This window comes from Protopterus annectens, chromosome 14.part0 (assembly GCF_019279795.1).
Source record: "Protopterus annectens isolate FY-2018-M chromosome 14.part0, PAN1.0, whole genome shotgun sequence".
In the NCBI taxonomy this organism is placed as follows: Eukaryota; Metazoa; Chordata; order Ceratodontiformes; family Protopteridae; genus Protopterus; species Protopterus annectens.
The window spans coordinates 157,467,611-157,482,556 of record NC_056748.1 but is presented as its reverse complement, the minus strand read 5'-3'; the positions used below and the strand labels follow the sequence as shown (position 1 = coordinate 157,482,556).

The following is a 14,946-nucleotide window of genomic DNA, read 5'->3' as shown; positions in this document are numbered from 1 at the left end:
GCTCCTATAAACTTAGAAGCTTGCTGGAATAACATGTTTTGTATTATAATGCATTTTCTAGGGTTACCACCTGTCCCACTTTGCGACGGACAGTTCCTCTTTGGGCAGTTGTGTCCTGCAAAAAAAATTGTAAAAATGGCAAATGTCCTGAGATTTTAGGACAAATACAGTTTTAAGAAGAAACAAAGCAGCGCGTGTTGAACTAAACCATTACTACTAGAAATATATATAGAATACATATTATAAGAGCAATTAATATATGAGGTGTAACACATCATAAAAATGGCTTTGTTGCAATCCTTGACGTTCAGTTCTGTTTACCTTTTCTTTTTGTATTAAAACCGGTCCTTCAGTCTTGAAAGAAGTGCACATTTTCCAATGCTGCATACATAATCCTGACATCCCTCAGCCCTCCCAAGTGCATGTCACCATCTCCTATTTGGCTACTGGAAAGGGGGTGTGAGAAGTAGTTGCTGCTGACTGAGTATGTGAAAGGAAAGCTGATCCCCCTCCCTACAGGCAGGCAGTCTGATCCTGGATATTATCTGCACCTCTGAGACGCACTGACATCTGTGAGCAGGCTGCACCTTCAGGCGGAAGTGAAGAGCAGGAGGAGGGAACCAAACCCTCAGAGAGTGCTTCTCGTGGCTGCAGGATCGGTGGCAAGCGCTGAGTAGCACCGGGACAGGATCTGTGCACAGGGGTAGCTTTGCATTACTTTATGAGGCTCCGGTAGGTAAGTAGACCAGCTTCTTTTCCAGATCCCAATAAACTTCTGTGCTTCACCTGCTTCGTTATTGACAAGAGCCGACGTCTTTTTGGCTAAAAACTAATGGGTGTATAAAATATTTTTTCTCAACTAGTCTAGTTTATGCTAAATTTTATAAGTTAAAGTTCCAAGCATTGCCTCCGCATAATTAACGACCCTTGTTTCTTTCAAAAAGTGCATTTGGACTTGATGATTTTGAGTGTTGCCTTGGAAACTGGACAAAGTAAAGGGGGACAGACAGTGCGTTAGGAATTAGTTTGCCTTAGTTTTATTTCTTTTTTTTCCCTTCCAGACTTGAGACAAGTTTGCATTTAGCACTCGATGGCATTATTCAGACACTGACTGTCCCATTCAAAAAGAACGGGACATTGGGTGGAAAGAAGGACACAAGAGATACACAGTGCAGGCTGACACGGTACTTGTGTGTGTGTGTGTGTGTGTGTGTGTGTGTGTGTGTGTGTGTGTGTGTGTTTACACACAGGGAGGATAGTGGTGGAAGAATCGGCTATGCCTCTTTTCCACTAAGTAACAATTTTTGTAATCTGCTATAAAACAGTTGATGATTATCTACGATATTTATTACTAAGTAATATTCCGAGCAGTTAACATAAACAGTCCCAGTGCATTCTGATATATTACTAAAAAGGACTTCTACTTCCCATTCCACAATATTCTGGTAATTGTAGTCCCTCACTCTCCCAATCCCTTTCTTAATTTCCTTTACATTTGTCTGTGGGCAGATAGGTATTTAAAGAGCATTGTCCTTTCAGCTTGCAAACCTCCCAGCAGGGTGATCTCTCTCTCTCTCTCTCACACACACACACACACACACACACACACACACACACTTCTTTGCTTAGGCACTGTTAGAATCATAAACTTATCTGTCCAGAGGCGCTTCTTAGTTCGCAGGCATTTATATCACCAGGGAGGTCTTGGGTTTGAGTCCCTAATGAGAGTTAATGTTATCCTTTTTAACACTGGCTTAACAAAGGGCTTTATCTGCAGCTGTGATTTGTTCAAGATTTTGTCTAGCACGAAAAAAAAAAAGAAAAAAGCGTCCAAAAGACATAATTACAAATGTAATTCGGGGGGGGGGGGGGCAGGAATTATTCTGGTACTTAATGTGCCATATAGATGGACAAAAGGCTTTAAGATGTATTCTCTAACTGTAATGGTTCAGGTTTTCTCTTGGCTTGACCATTGCATGGTGCCATATAAATGATTTTCAACTTCTGAAAGTAGCAGAGGCAGATGCAGAAAGAATAAAGTTCTCTGATCTCTTGAAATTGTTTATTTTTTCAAGTCACATTTGTCACTGTTTTTGACTTTGGTCATCTTCTTTTGTTGGGGTTGCTTGGGGCTTAGATGTTGAGCTGAAATGTTAGGGTATTGACTCAATAGTGGTGGTGGTATTAGAAAGTCCAGATCTTGTCATACTGTTCTCCCCTTTTGGATACATTTTGTTCAGTATGCATTCCAGCTAATCTGCATGTATTATGTCTTCTTTGATCGAGCCTACAAAGACTTTGAGATGTTTATACTAAAATGGATACAGTACTTAGCATTAAACAAAAGATCTTGTACGTTTAGTCAGTTTACTTGTTCTGCTGTTGTGCATCAGTTTTGCGCGTTTGGGCCAGCATTTCTAAACTATTACCAGCCATGGATTTTGATTTGCCCAGATCCTTGTCTGTTGTTTGCAATTAATATCATTGGTATGGCTTTACATGGTGATAATTAATTTGGAAGATGTTAATAACGCACTGATGTCTATCCACCTTAGTGTCCCATTTGCTGTAGCTTTGCTGAACAGTACTGTTACACACTGAATATCTAAACAGGTGCTGCTAACTGAAATAGAATTAATAATATTGTGACATTTCTCAGCTTGTAGAAGGAGCCGAATCTAAATCAGAAAACACATATTTGCTTGATGTCATACAAAAAACTTTGTAATGAGCTCTTGAGTGCAAACTCACAACTTTACTCTCAAGGGGTCATTAAGAAAACTGGACATCATTGTGGTATTGACTGTGCAGAGGATGAAGGACAAACAATTTGGAAGTAGATTTGTGAGTAAGAGAGAGAGTAACGACTAAACACAGAGCTCATAGTAGAAATTAATGGCAAAAATATCATTTTTTAACCTTATCTTAGTTTAATGGTTTGCAGACAGTTTTATGATAGAAACTCTATGACATTATACTTTTTTAGGGCTACTACTGGAAACATGGGACAAACATTTGGAATTGCACAGGTCCCTTGGACCTGCATATCATGATCTAGCAGTGTAACTTGGTGGATGAACAGGTACCTTCTACAGGTAATTAATTTGTACCTGAAGTGGCATAACAAAGCTGAAACGCTACACTGAACCTGAATTTTAAATCCATCAACCCTCAGTGCGTGTCAGCTCTTGTAACTGTCTTGCTGTCTCGGTTAGCTTTTAAAGGGGAATCTGTGGAGTCTGTGAAGGAAGTCTACTGATTGCATACTATGTGTTGATATAATTATACATTTAGGCAGCACCAGTGATAAAATACATAACTGTGGAAAAGACTGTACTGTGAAACAAGAAGTTTGAAAGGTAGCAATACCAGCCAGCACGGATTGTACTTCAGCAATCTCGTTAATGCTTTTTTTGTTGTTCCTAGAGGCATTAAGTTTTTGTGTTCATACAGCGTACATTTATAACAGCATAATTTCCTACTGTCAAAATCTAACACCCTGTGCAGTGATATTTACCTTGTAGCCTTGCAGCAGTGCATGTTTAAGTTTATCTACCTGTATATTTAGGTATGAAGGTATAGCCCTCTCTGAACACCCGATTAATATAAAGAAGCTGCTCTAAGTACCAGGATCACATAGAGCATTTATTAGACAATGACGGGTTTGTTTCCATGCCACAGGGTAAAGCTGTCAGTGAGTTTCTACTGCTGTGTTACCGAGAGCCTAAGGGTGGTATTTCTGGATCTGTGGTTTTCCTAGTCATGTTTCAAAGTAGACAGGATTGCTCATCAGTGCATATTGTATAAGATAACATTATTCAGTGAGAAATATTTGTAATGTGTAATTCAATATTTTGTTTTGATTTGTAGTTGTAATTTGTGATTCAGTGCCAAATTTCACTAAAGGTTCATCAGGAATAACGATCTTAGCTGTGGCATGACACCACTGTTGTAAGCCATTCCCTTGAGTAATGTTTTTCAGTGTACGTGTGTGTCTTTTATCTTTAAGAAAGCCTTGTGCACAGTATCAGTTTCCTGAGAATGTAAAAGATTGTCTTGAAATGTTTTTTTCTTCAATCTTTGCCTAGTAATTATATTTACATACTCCATGTTGATGTTTTCTTGACTATTGAACCCAAGAATGAGACCCGAATGTCATGTAGCTGTCCTTTTCCATGCTGAACGAAGCAGTACAAGGCACTTACCCAAAGAAAATTAAAGGTTATTTATTCAGAGTATAGAATCCCCCTGGGGCATAAACTTAACCCCCACCTCTTCCAGTCTCCTTTGGCACTGAATACATCCTGAGTCAACTCTGTATTCCCTTGTAAAACTGACTGCACAGACAAAAGTCTTCTTTTACATTGTGTACTAACATTGGGAGGGAGGGGTCTCCTTTTAAACTCTAATATGAACTCCAGTCAACATTGTGAATTTTCTCTTGTGAGGATGCTTTAGGATATATACGTATTTTTCATGTCAGGGTAGGATCTGTATACACCTGCAAATACTACATGCACCAGTGAGGTGGTTTATGGCTGCCCAGAATAATACTACTTTCTCTGTTTAGTTTTTGTTTTGTAGGAGGACAGTAATGTTCTTGTATTTAGTCACTGGTCCAAATAAATAATTTTACAAGTTAGCACTAATAAACCATAAGCACTACTTACTCATACTCTCTACGATTACCTTGTCCCTTATTGGTCCATTTTAATTCAGTTCCCTATATTACTCTAGCATGTCCAAAGGTCAGTCAATGGTTTCCTCTCCAGTCCAGCTGGGGAATCTGGGAATTTTGAGGCAATGTTACAACTGTCTCATGTACATGGACAACCCTCTCCTCCTCCAAACAGGTTCCAATATATGTGAGAGATGCAACCATATTGCCAAACTGGAGGCTGAGCTCTCTCATCTCAAAACTGGTGTAACCAATCAGGAGGAGAAGGTAACCTCACACAACACAATTCCAGTATCACATAGTCCCACCACAACAGCGAACCAAACACATAAAAACACAAAAACATACTCTGAGGCTCTAAATATAAATCTACCTAAGCAACAGAGACCTCCAAAGCAGACATCCAAGCAAACGCTACCCCAAAACAAAACACGTACAACACATAGCACACAAAGTCAGTTTGCCAAGCAGTCACAGCCCTTAAGGCTGAATAACACACCTGATTCTCTTGTAATAGGTGACTCTATTGTCAGACACACTGATGTCCCGCTCACCAGGCTGAATAAAGAGAAGGTCACAGTGAGCTGCCTGTCGGGCGCTAGGATCCACCACATAACGCAAGCACTCAGGTCACTCCAAAGCAAATACAAATATGACTCAGTCATTGTACATGCTGGCGTGAATGACCTGAGACGTACCTCCCTCGACTACATGAAAAGAGACATAGAAGAGCTCTCTGATCATGTAGCCCAGGCCGGTATGACCCTGACCTTGAGCAGCATCTTACCCTCACCTAGAATGATGCCACAGTATAAAGACAAAATGATCGATTTTAACAATTGGCTAAAATTTTGGTGTCATTCAAAGGGGATCCAGTGTCTGTCAGCCTGGGATGACATGCTCGACAAGCAACGCTGCTTCGCTAGGGACGGCTTGCACCTGTCACCCCTGGGCTTTCGGATATTGGCAAAGGCTCTTGCCACCCCCATAGTGCCTTTTTTAGGCAAGGCTCAAAAGTCAAACCCACCTCCATAGACAGCACAAGGAACAAGAAACTAAGGGTAATGCTGCTAAACGCCAGAAGTCTTAACCTCAAGATGCATGCACTTGAAGCTCTCCTCAGTATGGAGAACATCGATATCTGTGCAGTGACAGAAACCTGGTTCAAGGCTCCAGAGAGCACTTCAGCACTACCAGGTTATACCTCATATCATGCTTTTCGACCCCAAAACCCGGACCGAACCACAAAAGGAGGGGGAGTTTCCATATTTATCAAGGATATCCACACCTCCAGGTTAGTGGCATTGCACGAAGTATCGGAGACCATCCATGTGCAACTGACAGTGGGCAAGACTGCTTTTCAGTTTATAGCATCCTACAGACCACCCTCTCAAAGTCAGGAATCCCACTCGGCTTTCCTGAAAACATTGGAGAACATGAAGATCTCTCCAAACACCATTATATTGGGTGACTTCAACTACCCAAACATTGACTGGGAGCACTACTCAAGCCCCAGCACCTTAGCCCAAAAGTTCCTGGAAATTATAAACTCAAATGCTATGGAACAACTAGTCACCACTCCCACAAGAGGGGATAACATACTAGACCTGATCATTACCAACATGGGGACTCTATGCTCCACATCTGAAGTATATCCCTCATTGGTAAGATCAGACCATAAATTAATTTCACTGGATATCCACATCCCGACCCCACCCCCAGCCCAGAAAACCACAGTGAAAAACTTCTCAAAAGCGAACGTCACACTTCTCAAAACCGAAGTAGAATCCTTCAAGGCCCCAGAGCCAGTGTAAACTACGGCCCAAACTGCAGAATCCTATATAAACACATTCTACGGACATCTCCAGGAATGCATGGATCATGCTATCCCAGACAAAATCAAGACCCAATCATCCAAAGGCAGGTGTCCAGTCTGGTGGACTCCAGTCATAAATAAACTGTACAACAGAAGGAGGAAGCTACTACATGATAGAGCAAAATCCCTAAAGGGAAGGCATCTCTGATCAGTACTAGCAAAAAATTACGATCCCTCATAAAATCCTCCAAGGCCAGCTTCAAGAGAAAAATTGCACAGGACACTAAAGACAATCATAAGGCTTTTTTCAGTTATGTTAGGAACCTGGGATGCAACTCCCAGACTTGTTCTGAGTTGATTCTAAACGACAAAAAATGCACGGAACCCACAGACATCGCCAATATCCTGGCAGACAGGTTCAGTGCAAACTTCTCCACCCCTCCCCCCCAAAAGAGCAAGTATCTATCCCAGCAGAGTGCAGCCTCCCAAACATCTCTGATCCTCAGGTGAAGGCCGCCCTCTCTAAAGCAAAAAACACTGCTTCCATGGGACCAGATGGTGTCCCGGGTTGTGTCCTACATGAACTCCAAGAAGAACTAATCCCTCAAGTAAAACTGCTGTACAATCTCAGCCTCACTACAGGATATGTGCCCAAAGAATGGCGTACAGCAACAGTGGTCCCACTCCACAAAGGTGGTGCCTCTGCGGACCCTGGAAACTATCGCCCCATAAGCCTGACTAGCCTAGTATGCAAGGCTATGGAGAGGATCATCATGGAACTCATAAACAAAGACATTGGGGACCTACAGACACTAGATCCTACCCAATTTGGCTTCGTCAAGGGCAGATCCTGCCTTTTGAACCTGGTCAACTTCTTCAAAACAGTCACCAAGGCCATAGATGAAGGGAAGGTAGTTCACACAGCCTATCTCAACCTCGCAAAGGCATTTGACACAATACCCCACTCAGGCATCATAGATAAGCTATCCAGCCTAAATATAGACCCCTATGTCACAAGATGGGTCGCAAACTGGCTCAAAGACAGAACCCACAGAGTCAGAGTTGCTGGGGCCATGTCAGACTCGAAACCGGCACAAGTGGCATCCCACAAGGTTCTGTCCTGGGACCTCTCTTGTTCGGTATTTACTTTTCTGAGGTACAGGCCAACGTGAGAGGACTATGGCTCACCAAGTTCGCAGATGACTGCAAACTGAGTGCCATAATTGACTCTCCAGCTGACACAAACATCCTTCAAAAAGGTCTCGCAGAGACGGATAACTGGTGCCAAAGCCATGGTCTAAAGCTAAATGCCAAAAAGTGTATAGTCATACCCTTTGGCAAAAACAATGTGCCCACAAATTACCACATAGGTGGTAACCCATTAAGTACAGAGGAAGTAATTAGGGATCTGGGGACCCAAGTTGATAGCAATCTCTCCTTTGACAAACACATTGCCAAAGTGGTTAGAAAGACCTTCTACATAGCCCACTTCATCATGAAAGGATTCACATCTAGATCAAGAGAGGTAATCGTGCCCCTTTATTCATCCCTCATCAGGCCCATCATAGAATACAATGCCACCTTTGGGATGTACCTTACCCGACACCTGCAACAATTAGAAAGACCCCAAAAGTACCTCACCAGGAGGATCAAGGGACTCAAACAGATGCCATATGCTGCTCGGTTAAAAAAGCTCCAGTTCTACTCAGTTGCATACCGCCTACTTCGAGGCGATCTATGCCTGACTTATAAAGCTGTGTCCAACCCAGAATTAATGGACATGCTCCACCTCAGTAAATCTAAATCCCTTAGAGCCATGTGCTCGAGGGACTTGAACCTCAGCACAGAAATAAATAGAACATGCTGGAGGGACAGATTCATAACCCAGAGGCTCCCTTCGCTCTGGAATAGAATTCCAATCCATGTTAGGCAGAGCACCTCACTGACTCTCTTCAAGAAGAATCTTGATGAGTGGATGGGGGATCGTAGGTTTGTCCCAGGGATTACTTCCGTGTCACTATTAGACAGAGGCACAGTAAACTAAACTTTAAAAAGGGCACAGTATACTCAAATCAAGGGGTGGCATAAGCCAAACACAATCGGGCTAGGCTTATAAATGCCCCAGGGCAGGTAGCCTAGTATGAACCTATAAGAACTCTTTCTCTATTTAGTTTTTGTTTCTAGGAGGACAGTAATGTCCTTGCTGTATTTAGTTATTGTTGCATATATGAACTCTTTCTCTGTTTAGTTTTTGTTTTGTAGGAGGACAGTTATGTCCTTGTATTTATTGTTGCATATATGAACTCTTTCTCTATTTAGTTTTTGTATTCTAGGACAGTAATGTCCTTGCTGTATTTAGTTATTTTTGCATATATCATCTATTTCTGTATTTAGTTTTTGTTTTGTAGGAGGACAGTAATGTCCTTGTATTTAGTTACTGTTGCATATATTAACTCTTTCTCTATTTAGTTTTTTGTTTTCAAGCAGGACAGTAATGTCCTTGCTGTATTTAGTTATTTTTGCATAAACGAACTCTTTCTCTATTTAGTTTTTGTTTTCTAGGAGGACAGTAATGTCCTAGCTGTATTTAGTTATTTTGGCATATATGAACTCTTTATTTAGTTTTTTTTTCTAGGAGGACAGTAATGTCCTTGTATTTAGTTATTGTTGTATAATATATGAACTATTTCTCTATTTAGTTTTTTTTTCTAGGACAGTAATGTCCTTGTATTTAGTTACTGTTACATATATGAACACTTTCTCTATTTAGTTTTTGTTTTCTAGGAGGAAAGTAATGTCTTTGTATTTAGTTACTGTTGCATATATGAACTCTTTCTCTATTTAGTTTTTGTTTCTAGGAGGACAGTAATGTTCTTGCTTTATTTAGTTACTGTTGCATATATGAACTCTTTCTCTGTTTAGTTTTTGTTTTGTAGGAGTACAGTAATGTCCTTGTATTTAGTTATTGTTGCATATATGAACTCTTTCTCTATTTAGTTTTTGTTTCTAGAAGGACAGTAATGTCCTTGCTTTATTTATTTATTTTTGCATATATGAACTATTTCTCTATTTAGTTTTTTTTTTGTAGGAGGACATTATTGTCCTTGTATTTAGTTACTGTTGCATATATGAACTCTTTCTCTATTTAGTTTTTTGTTTTCTAGGAGGACAGTAATGTCCTTGTATTTACTTACTGTTGCATATATTAACTCTTTCTCTATTTAGTTTTTCTTTTCTAGGAGGACAGTAATGTCCTTGCTTTATTTAGTTATTGTTGCATATATGAACTCTTTCTCTATTACGTTTTTTATTTTCTAGGAGGACAGTAATGTCCTAGCTGTATTTAGTTACTGTTGCATATATGAACTCTTTCTATATTTGTTTTTTCTTTCTAGGAGGACAGTAATGTCCTTGTATTTAGTTACTGTTGCATATATGAACTCTTTCTCTATTAAGTTTTGGTTTTCTAGGAGGACAGTAATGTCCTTGCTTTATTTTTGCATATATGAACTATTTCTCTATTTAGTTTTTTTTTTGTAGGTGGACATTATTGTCCTTGTATTTAGTTACTGTTGCATATATGCACTCTTTCTCTATTAAGTTTTGGTTTTCTAGGAGGACAGTAATGTCCTTGCTTTATTTATTTATTTTTGCATATATGAACTATTTCTCTATTTAGTTTTTTTTGTAGGAGGACATTATTGTCCTTGTATTTAGTTACTGTTGCATATATGAACTCTTTCTCTATTTAGTTTTTATTTTCTAGGAGGACAGTAATGTCATTGTATTTAGTTACTGTTGCATATATGAACTCTTTTTCTATTTAGTTTTTGTTTTCAAGGAGGACAGTAATGTCCTTGCTGTATTTAGTTATTTTAGCTTATATGAACTATTTCTCTATTTATTTTTTTTGTTTTCTAGGAGGACAGTAATGTCCTTGCTTTATTTAGTTATTGTTGCATGTATGAACTCTTTCTCTATTACGTTTTTTATTTTCTAGGAGGACAGTAATGTCCTAGCTGTATTTAGTTACTGTTGCATATATGAACTCTTTCTCTATTGAGTTTTTTTTTTCTAGGACAGTAATGTCCTTGTATTTAGTTACTGTTGCATATATGAACTCTTTCTCTGTTTAGTTTTGTTTTCTAGGAGGATAGTAATGTCGTTGTATTTAGTTACTGTTGCATATATTAACTCTTTCTCTATTTGTTTTTTCTTTCTAGGAGGACAGTAATGTCCTTGTATTTAGTTACTGTTGCATATATGAACTCTTTCTCTATTTAGTTTTTTTTTTCTAGGAGGACAGTAATGTACTTGTTTTTAGTTATTGTTGCATATATGAACTCTTTCTGTATTTTGTTTTTGTTATCTTGGAGGACAGTAATGTCGTTGTATTTAGTTACTGTTGCATATATTAAGTCTTTTTCTATTTAGTTTTTGTTTCTAGGAGGACAGTAATGTCCTTGCTGTATTTAGTTATTGTTGCAATATGTACTCTCGTGCACCGATTTGTTTTTGATTAGAGACTGCTGCCATAATTTTTGGTACTGTACTTTATCCTTTGCATTTCCTGAAAAGAATGTATGATTGCACTGCTTGTAGTGTAGTTTGCCATCTTGTGTTTAGTAGTCAATTGTGAAGAAGACCCTACATTGCAGAATGATATAATATCGCAAACCAGTGTTACATAATGTATGTTAATGGCATTTGGTAATTACCATATAGCCAGTGTAAACTTGTAACAGAAGTAAAACATTTAGCAGTAATGCAACACGGAGTAGAAATGCAGTTGGCAACATGGTGAAGCGCACACACACACACACACACACACACACACACACACACACACACACACACACACACACACACACACACACACTCACAATCAACAATAAATAAATAAAAATCAAAAGTTAACATCTCTGCCATCACATAGCTTTACTTTTCTCTAATTAATGCTACAGTCCCTGAAAGTCTGCCTGGATACTAAGTTAAACATTCATACCTTTACTTGCTATAGTTGACAGGCACAAATGCACATAAGAGTAAACTAAGTGTAATGTGTCATGTAGCAGAGAGGGTTACGGCTGTGATTTCCTAACAAGTTTTGCTCTGTAATCCTGGGCTTGATTTCTTCATTGTACATGTCCAAGATGTGAGTTTCTTTGTAAGACACTTGAAAAGACTATGCTCTTGGTTGGCCTCGAAAAGAAGCATATATGAGTAGAAACTGGTAAAGAAATAGAACCAAAATATACAGAGTTTCTATTGTTCCGTCAAGAGGTCTGTAGTAAAGAAAATGGAATAATAAGTAGGCAAAATAAATCAAAAAAGAAAAAAAATCTGGCCAAAATAACAGCACTGTAGGAAATATATGACAATGGTTTCACATCAGATTAATGAATGAAACATTTTATGTTTCGAATAAATACTGAATGTATGGATTACATGTACATATTGTAAACATTTAGTAGTTAAATAGTAAAATGGTTTTATATAAATGGTTATATTATACAAGAATTGTCAACAGTACCTTGAATTGTAACATGAAATTACATCCAAATATGTATACTCTTTACTTTTTGTGTCTTTTGATACAGCCATTATTTTTTTTTTTAAAAGGCATGTATGCCTAGTGGACTTGCTCATTAACAAACAAAACAAGTAACCGAGTAATTTAATTAATCATTTATAAAGGGGGTGACTCTCAGAGCATGCCTTATTTGTCCTTCACTGCACAGTACAATAGTAAATGTCAGGCTTGATTCTTTGGCTGGAAGGCTACCATCATACAAGCACAAGACCAGACATCTTCCCTGACAAGTTTTGACTCTAGGGTACTGCTCACCTGAAATAGATCCTTCCTTATTGTATCTTGGAGTGGGGTTTGATTTTGGTTAGTATTTCTCTTACCTTACCAGGCAATGCGCTGCAAGCCATACAAGTAACTAAATGCTATGTAGAAAATGATCTATTTATCTGCTGTTCACTTCACCTAGTGTGAATCTAAACTGGAAAGCTGCCTGCCATTTAGTTTCAGCATCACTCAGCAACATTACTTAGCTTCACACTGTGCAAAGCACATGAGCATGTAAATATGTTTTGCCCTGCAATTATAAATGTGCATCATGTGTAACTTAAATGTGGAGCTTTACTCCCTGGGCCCCTGCTGAAAATTGGTTTTACGCAGTTGGACATTTCCCAGTCAACAAAAACAAATAAATATTTTTTTTTCTTCTGGACCTGACAGATAACATCAGACTGGCACAATATAACTGACTTAACTTACTGCAATCTCAAATCGGGTCTGCACATATATGTTTTCCAAATCACTGCTCACCTGACATAAAACAGCTTTTAAACTGTGCTTGTGACTCACAGTTACTAAACGAAACAATTACTAAACTAAACAAAAACTACATATGCAGCCAGATTTAATTTTTTCTTGCATTTGAATAGTCTCCATGTTACTGTAAGTTTGCATTTCTTTGCAATGATAAGCATCCAGTCTGAAAAACAATTATGAAAATCAAGTATGCTTTCCTGATTAACAAATCCCTCCACATCTCTAGTTTATAGGTAGTAATTAGGCATGCAGTTTACAAGACCACTGTGAGCCTATCCCAGTTGCTCCAAAATACTTTCTGGTTAAGTGACTTGCTCAAGGTCACAGAGTAGGTAAATAGAGGCTGAGGGATTCAAACCTTGGACCATAGGAAGCAGTATGGTAATAGTGCGCAACCTTAATCATCAGTTCTAACTGCCAGAGTATATGTCTCACTTTTATATAGTAGTTCATAGTTACAAAGCCCAAAGTCCATCAAGGCAAGAAGTGGGTGTAAGTTAGGCACCAGCCAAGGATGGGATTCTAGTTTTATCAGATGGCCTACATCTTCATGCATCTTCCATGAAAAGCAGAAATAGGGATACTTTTAGCATCACTAATCAACCTGCCAGCCCGTCTTTGGGTTAAGGAAGGTAACCGGGCACCCTACTGAAAACCATTGTGAACTTGGAGCAGAGCATGTAACCTGTACCCAAAAGACACCCTATCCATGAATAAACTGGGGGTTCTGCTGCTATGAGTCAGTAATGATCACCACTGCTTTAATATGTCTGCCACTTTATAAACCAACTAAACAGATTACACCTCAGGTAGAGTGTAATCCAGCCAAATAATTTACATGTCTTGTAGACAGTAATCCAGCCAAATAATTTACATGTCAGGTAGACGGTAATTCAGTCAACTAATCTGCATGTCAGGCAGGTACTAATGCAGACAAATAATTTGCATGTTAGGTAGATGGTAATCCAGACAAATAATTAATGTCATATAGACGGTAATCCAGCCAAATAGTTTACACGTCAAGTAGATGGCAATCCAGACAAGTGATCTATGTTACGTAGATGGTAATCCAGCCAAATAATTCATGTCAGATAGACGGTAATCCAGCCAGATAGTTTACATGTCAAGTAGATGGTACTCCAGTCAAGTGATCTACATGTCCGGTAGACAGTAATCTAAACAAATAATCTACATGTCAGGTAGATGGTAATCCAGACAAATAATCTACATGTCAGGTAGACTGTAATCCAGACAAATAATCTATATGTGAGGTAGATTGTAATACAGTCAAATAATTTGCATGTCAGGTAGGTGGTAATCCATACAAATAATTTACATGTCAGGTAGACTATAATCCAGTCAAATAATTTACATGTCAGGTGGGTGGTAATCCATACAAATAATTTACATGTCAGGTAGACTATAATCCAGTCAAATAATTTACATGTCAGGTAGGTGGTAATCCATACAAATAATTTACATGTCAGGTAGACTATAATCCAGTCAAATAATTGACATGACTGGTACACAGTTATCCAGCTGTGGTTTAGTATTAGGGTAACACTTTACAGTGTGGAAACAATGGCACAAATTCATTCTTCTGTTTGCTGTGTCTAGTTTTCAGAAGTGTATATCCCATCATGGCTAACAGTAGTACAGCTGAATTGGCTTGTTCAGTCTTTCTGTTTGATATATCTTCTTCCTACATGCACTACCATAAAGCTTTCATTTTGTGTGGGTAGGAATTCATCACTAAAGAGTAAGATTCACACCAAGTTTAGCAGTAAATGAAAATCAAAAATGAGTGTTCTGTGCTTCTAAGAGATGAATATTGACAAAATGTGACAGTACCTCCTAAACTGGCTAGCAGCCAGGCATAGGTTCATAGGTAGGTACTAGGCTATTGGCCCTGGAGCCTATATAAGCCTAGCCAAAAAGGTACCCTGACTTTCGCCACCCAAGAAAATTATTTTCCTGTGCCCCTGTCAAGCAGAGCCACAGCCGTGATCCCCAGGGTGAATTTCCTATCTCTCATCCAATCAAAAAGGTTTTTATTGAAGAGTGCTAATGAAGAACTTTGTTTGATATAGATAGGTAGTCTATTCC

At 38.8% G+C, this 14,946-nt stretch overlaps 1 protein-coding gene across 2 annotated transcripts in view; it reads left to right on the top strand.

Annotated features, from left to right (window-relative positions):
* The first annotated feature begins 520 nt into the window (after positions 1-520).
* VWA2 (von Willebrand factor A domain containing 2) overlaps positions 521-14,946 on the top strand; it is a 1,170,846-nt gene continuing 1,156,420 nt past the window's right edge. For both annotated transcript variants that reach the window (XM_044055935.1, XM_044055934.1), the window contains exon 1: positions 521-736. The gene's annotated coding sequence lies outside the window, so the exon portion shown is untranslated. The remainder of the gene's footprint in view (positions 737-14,946) is intronic.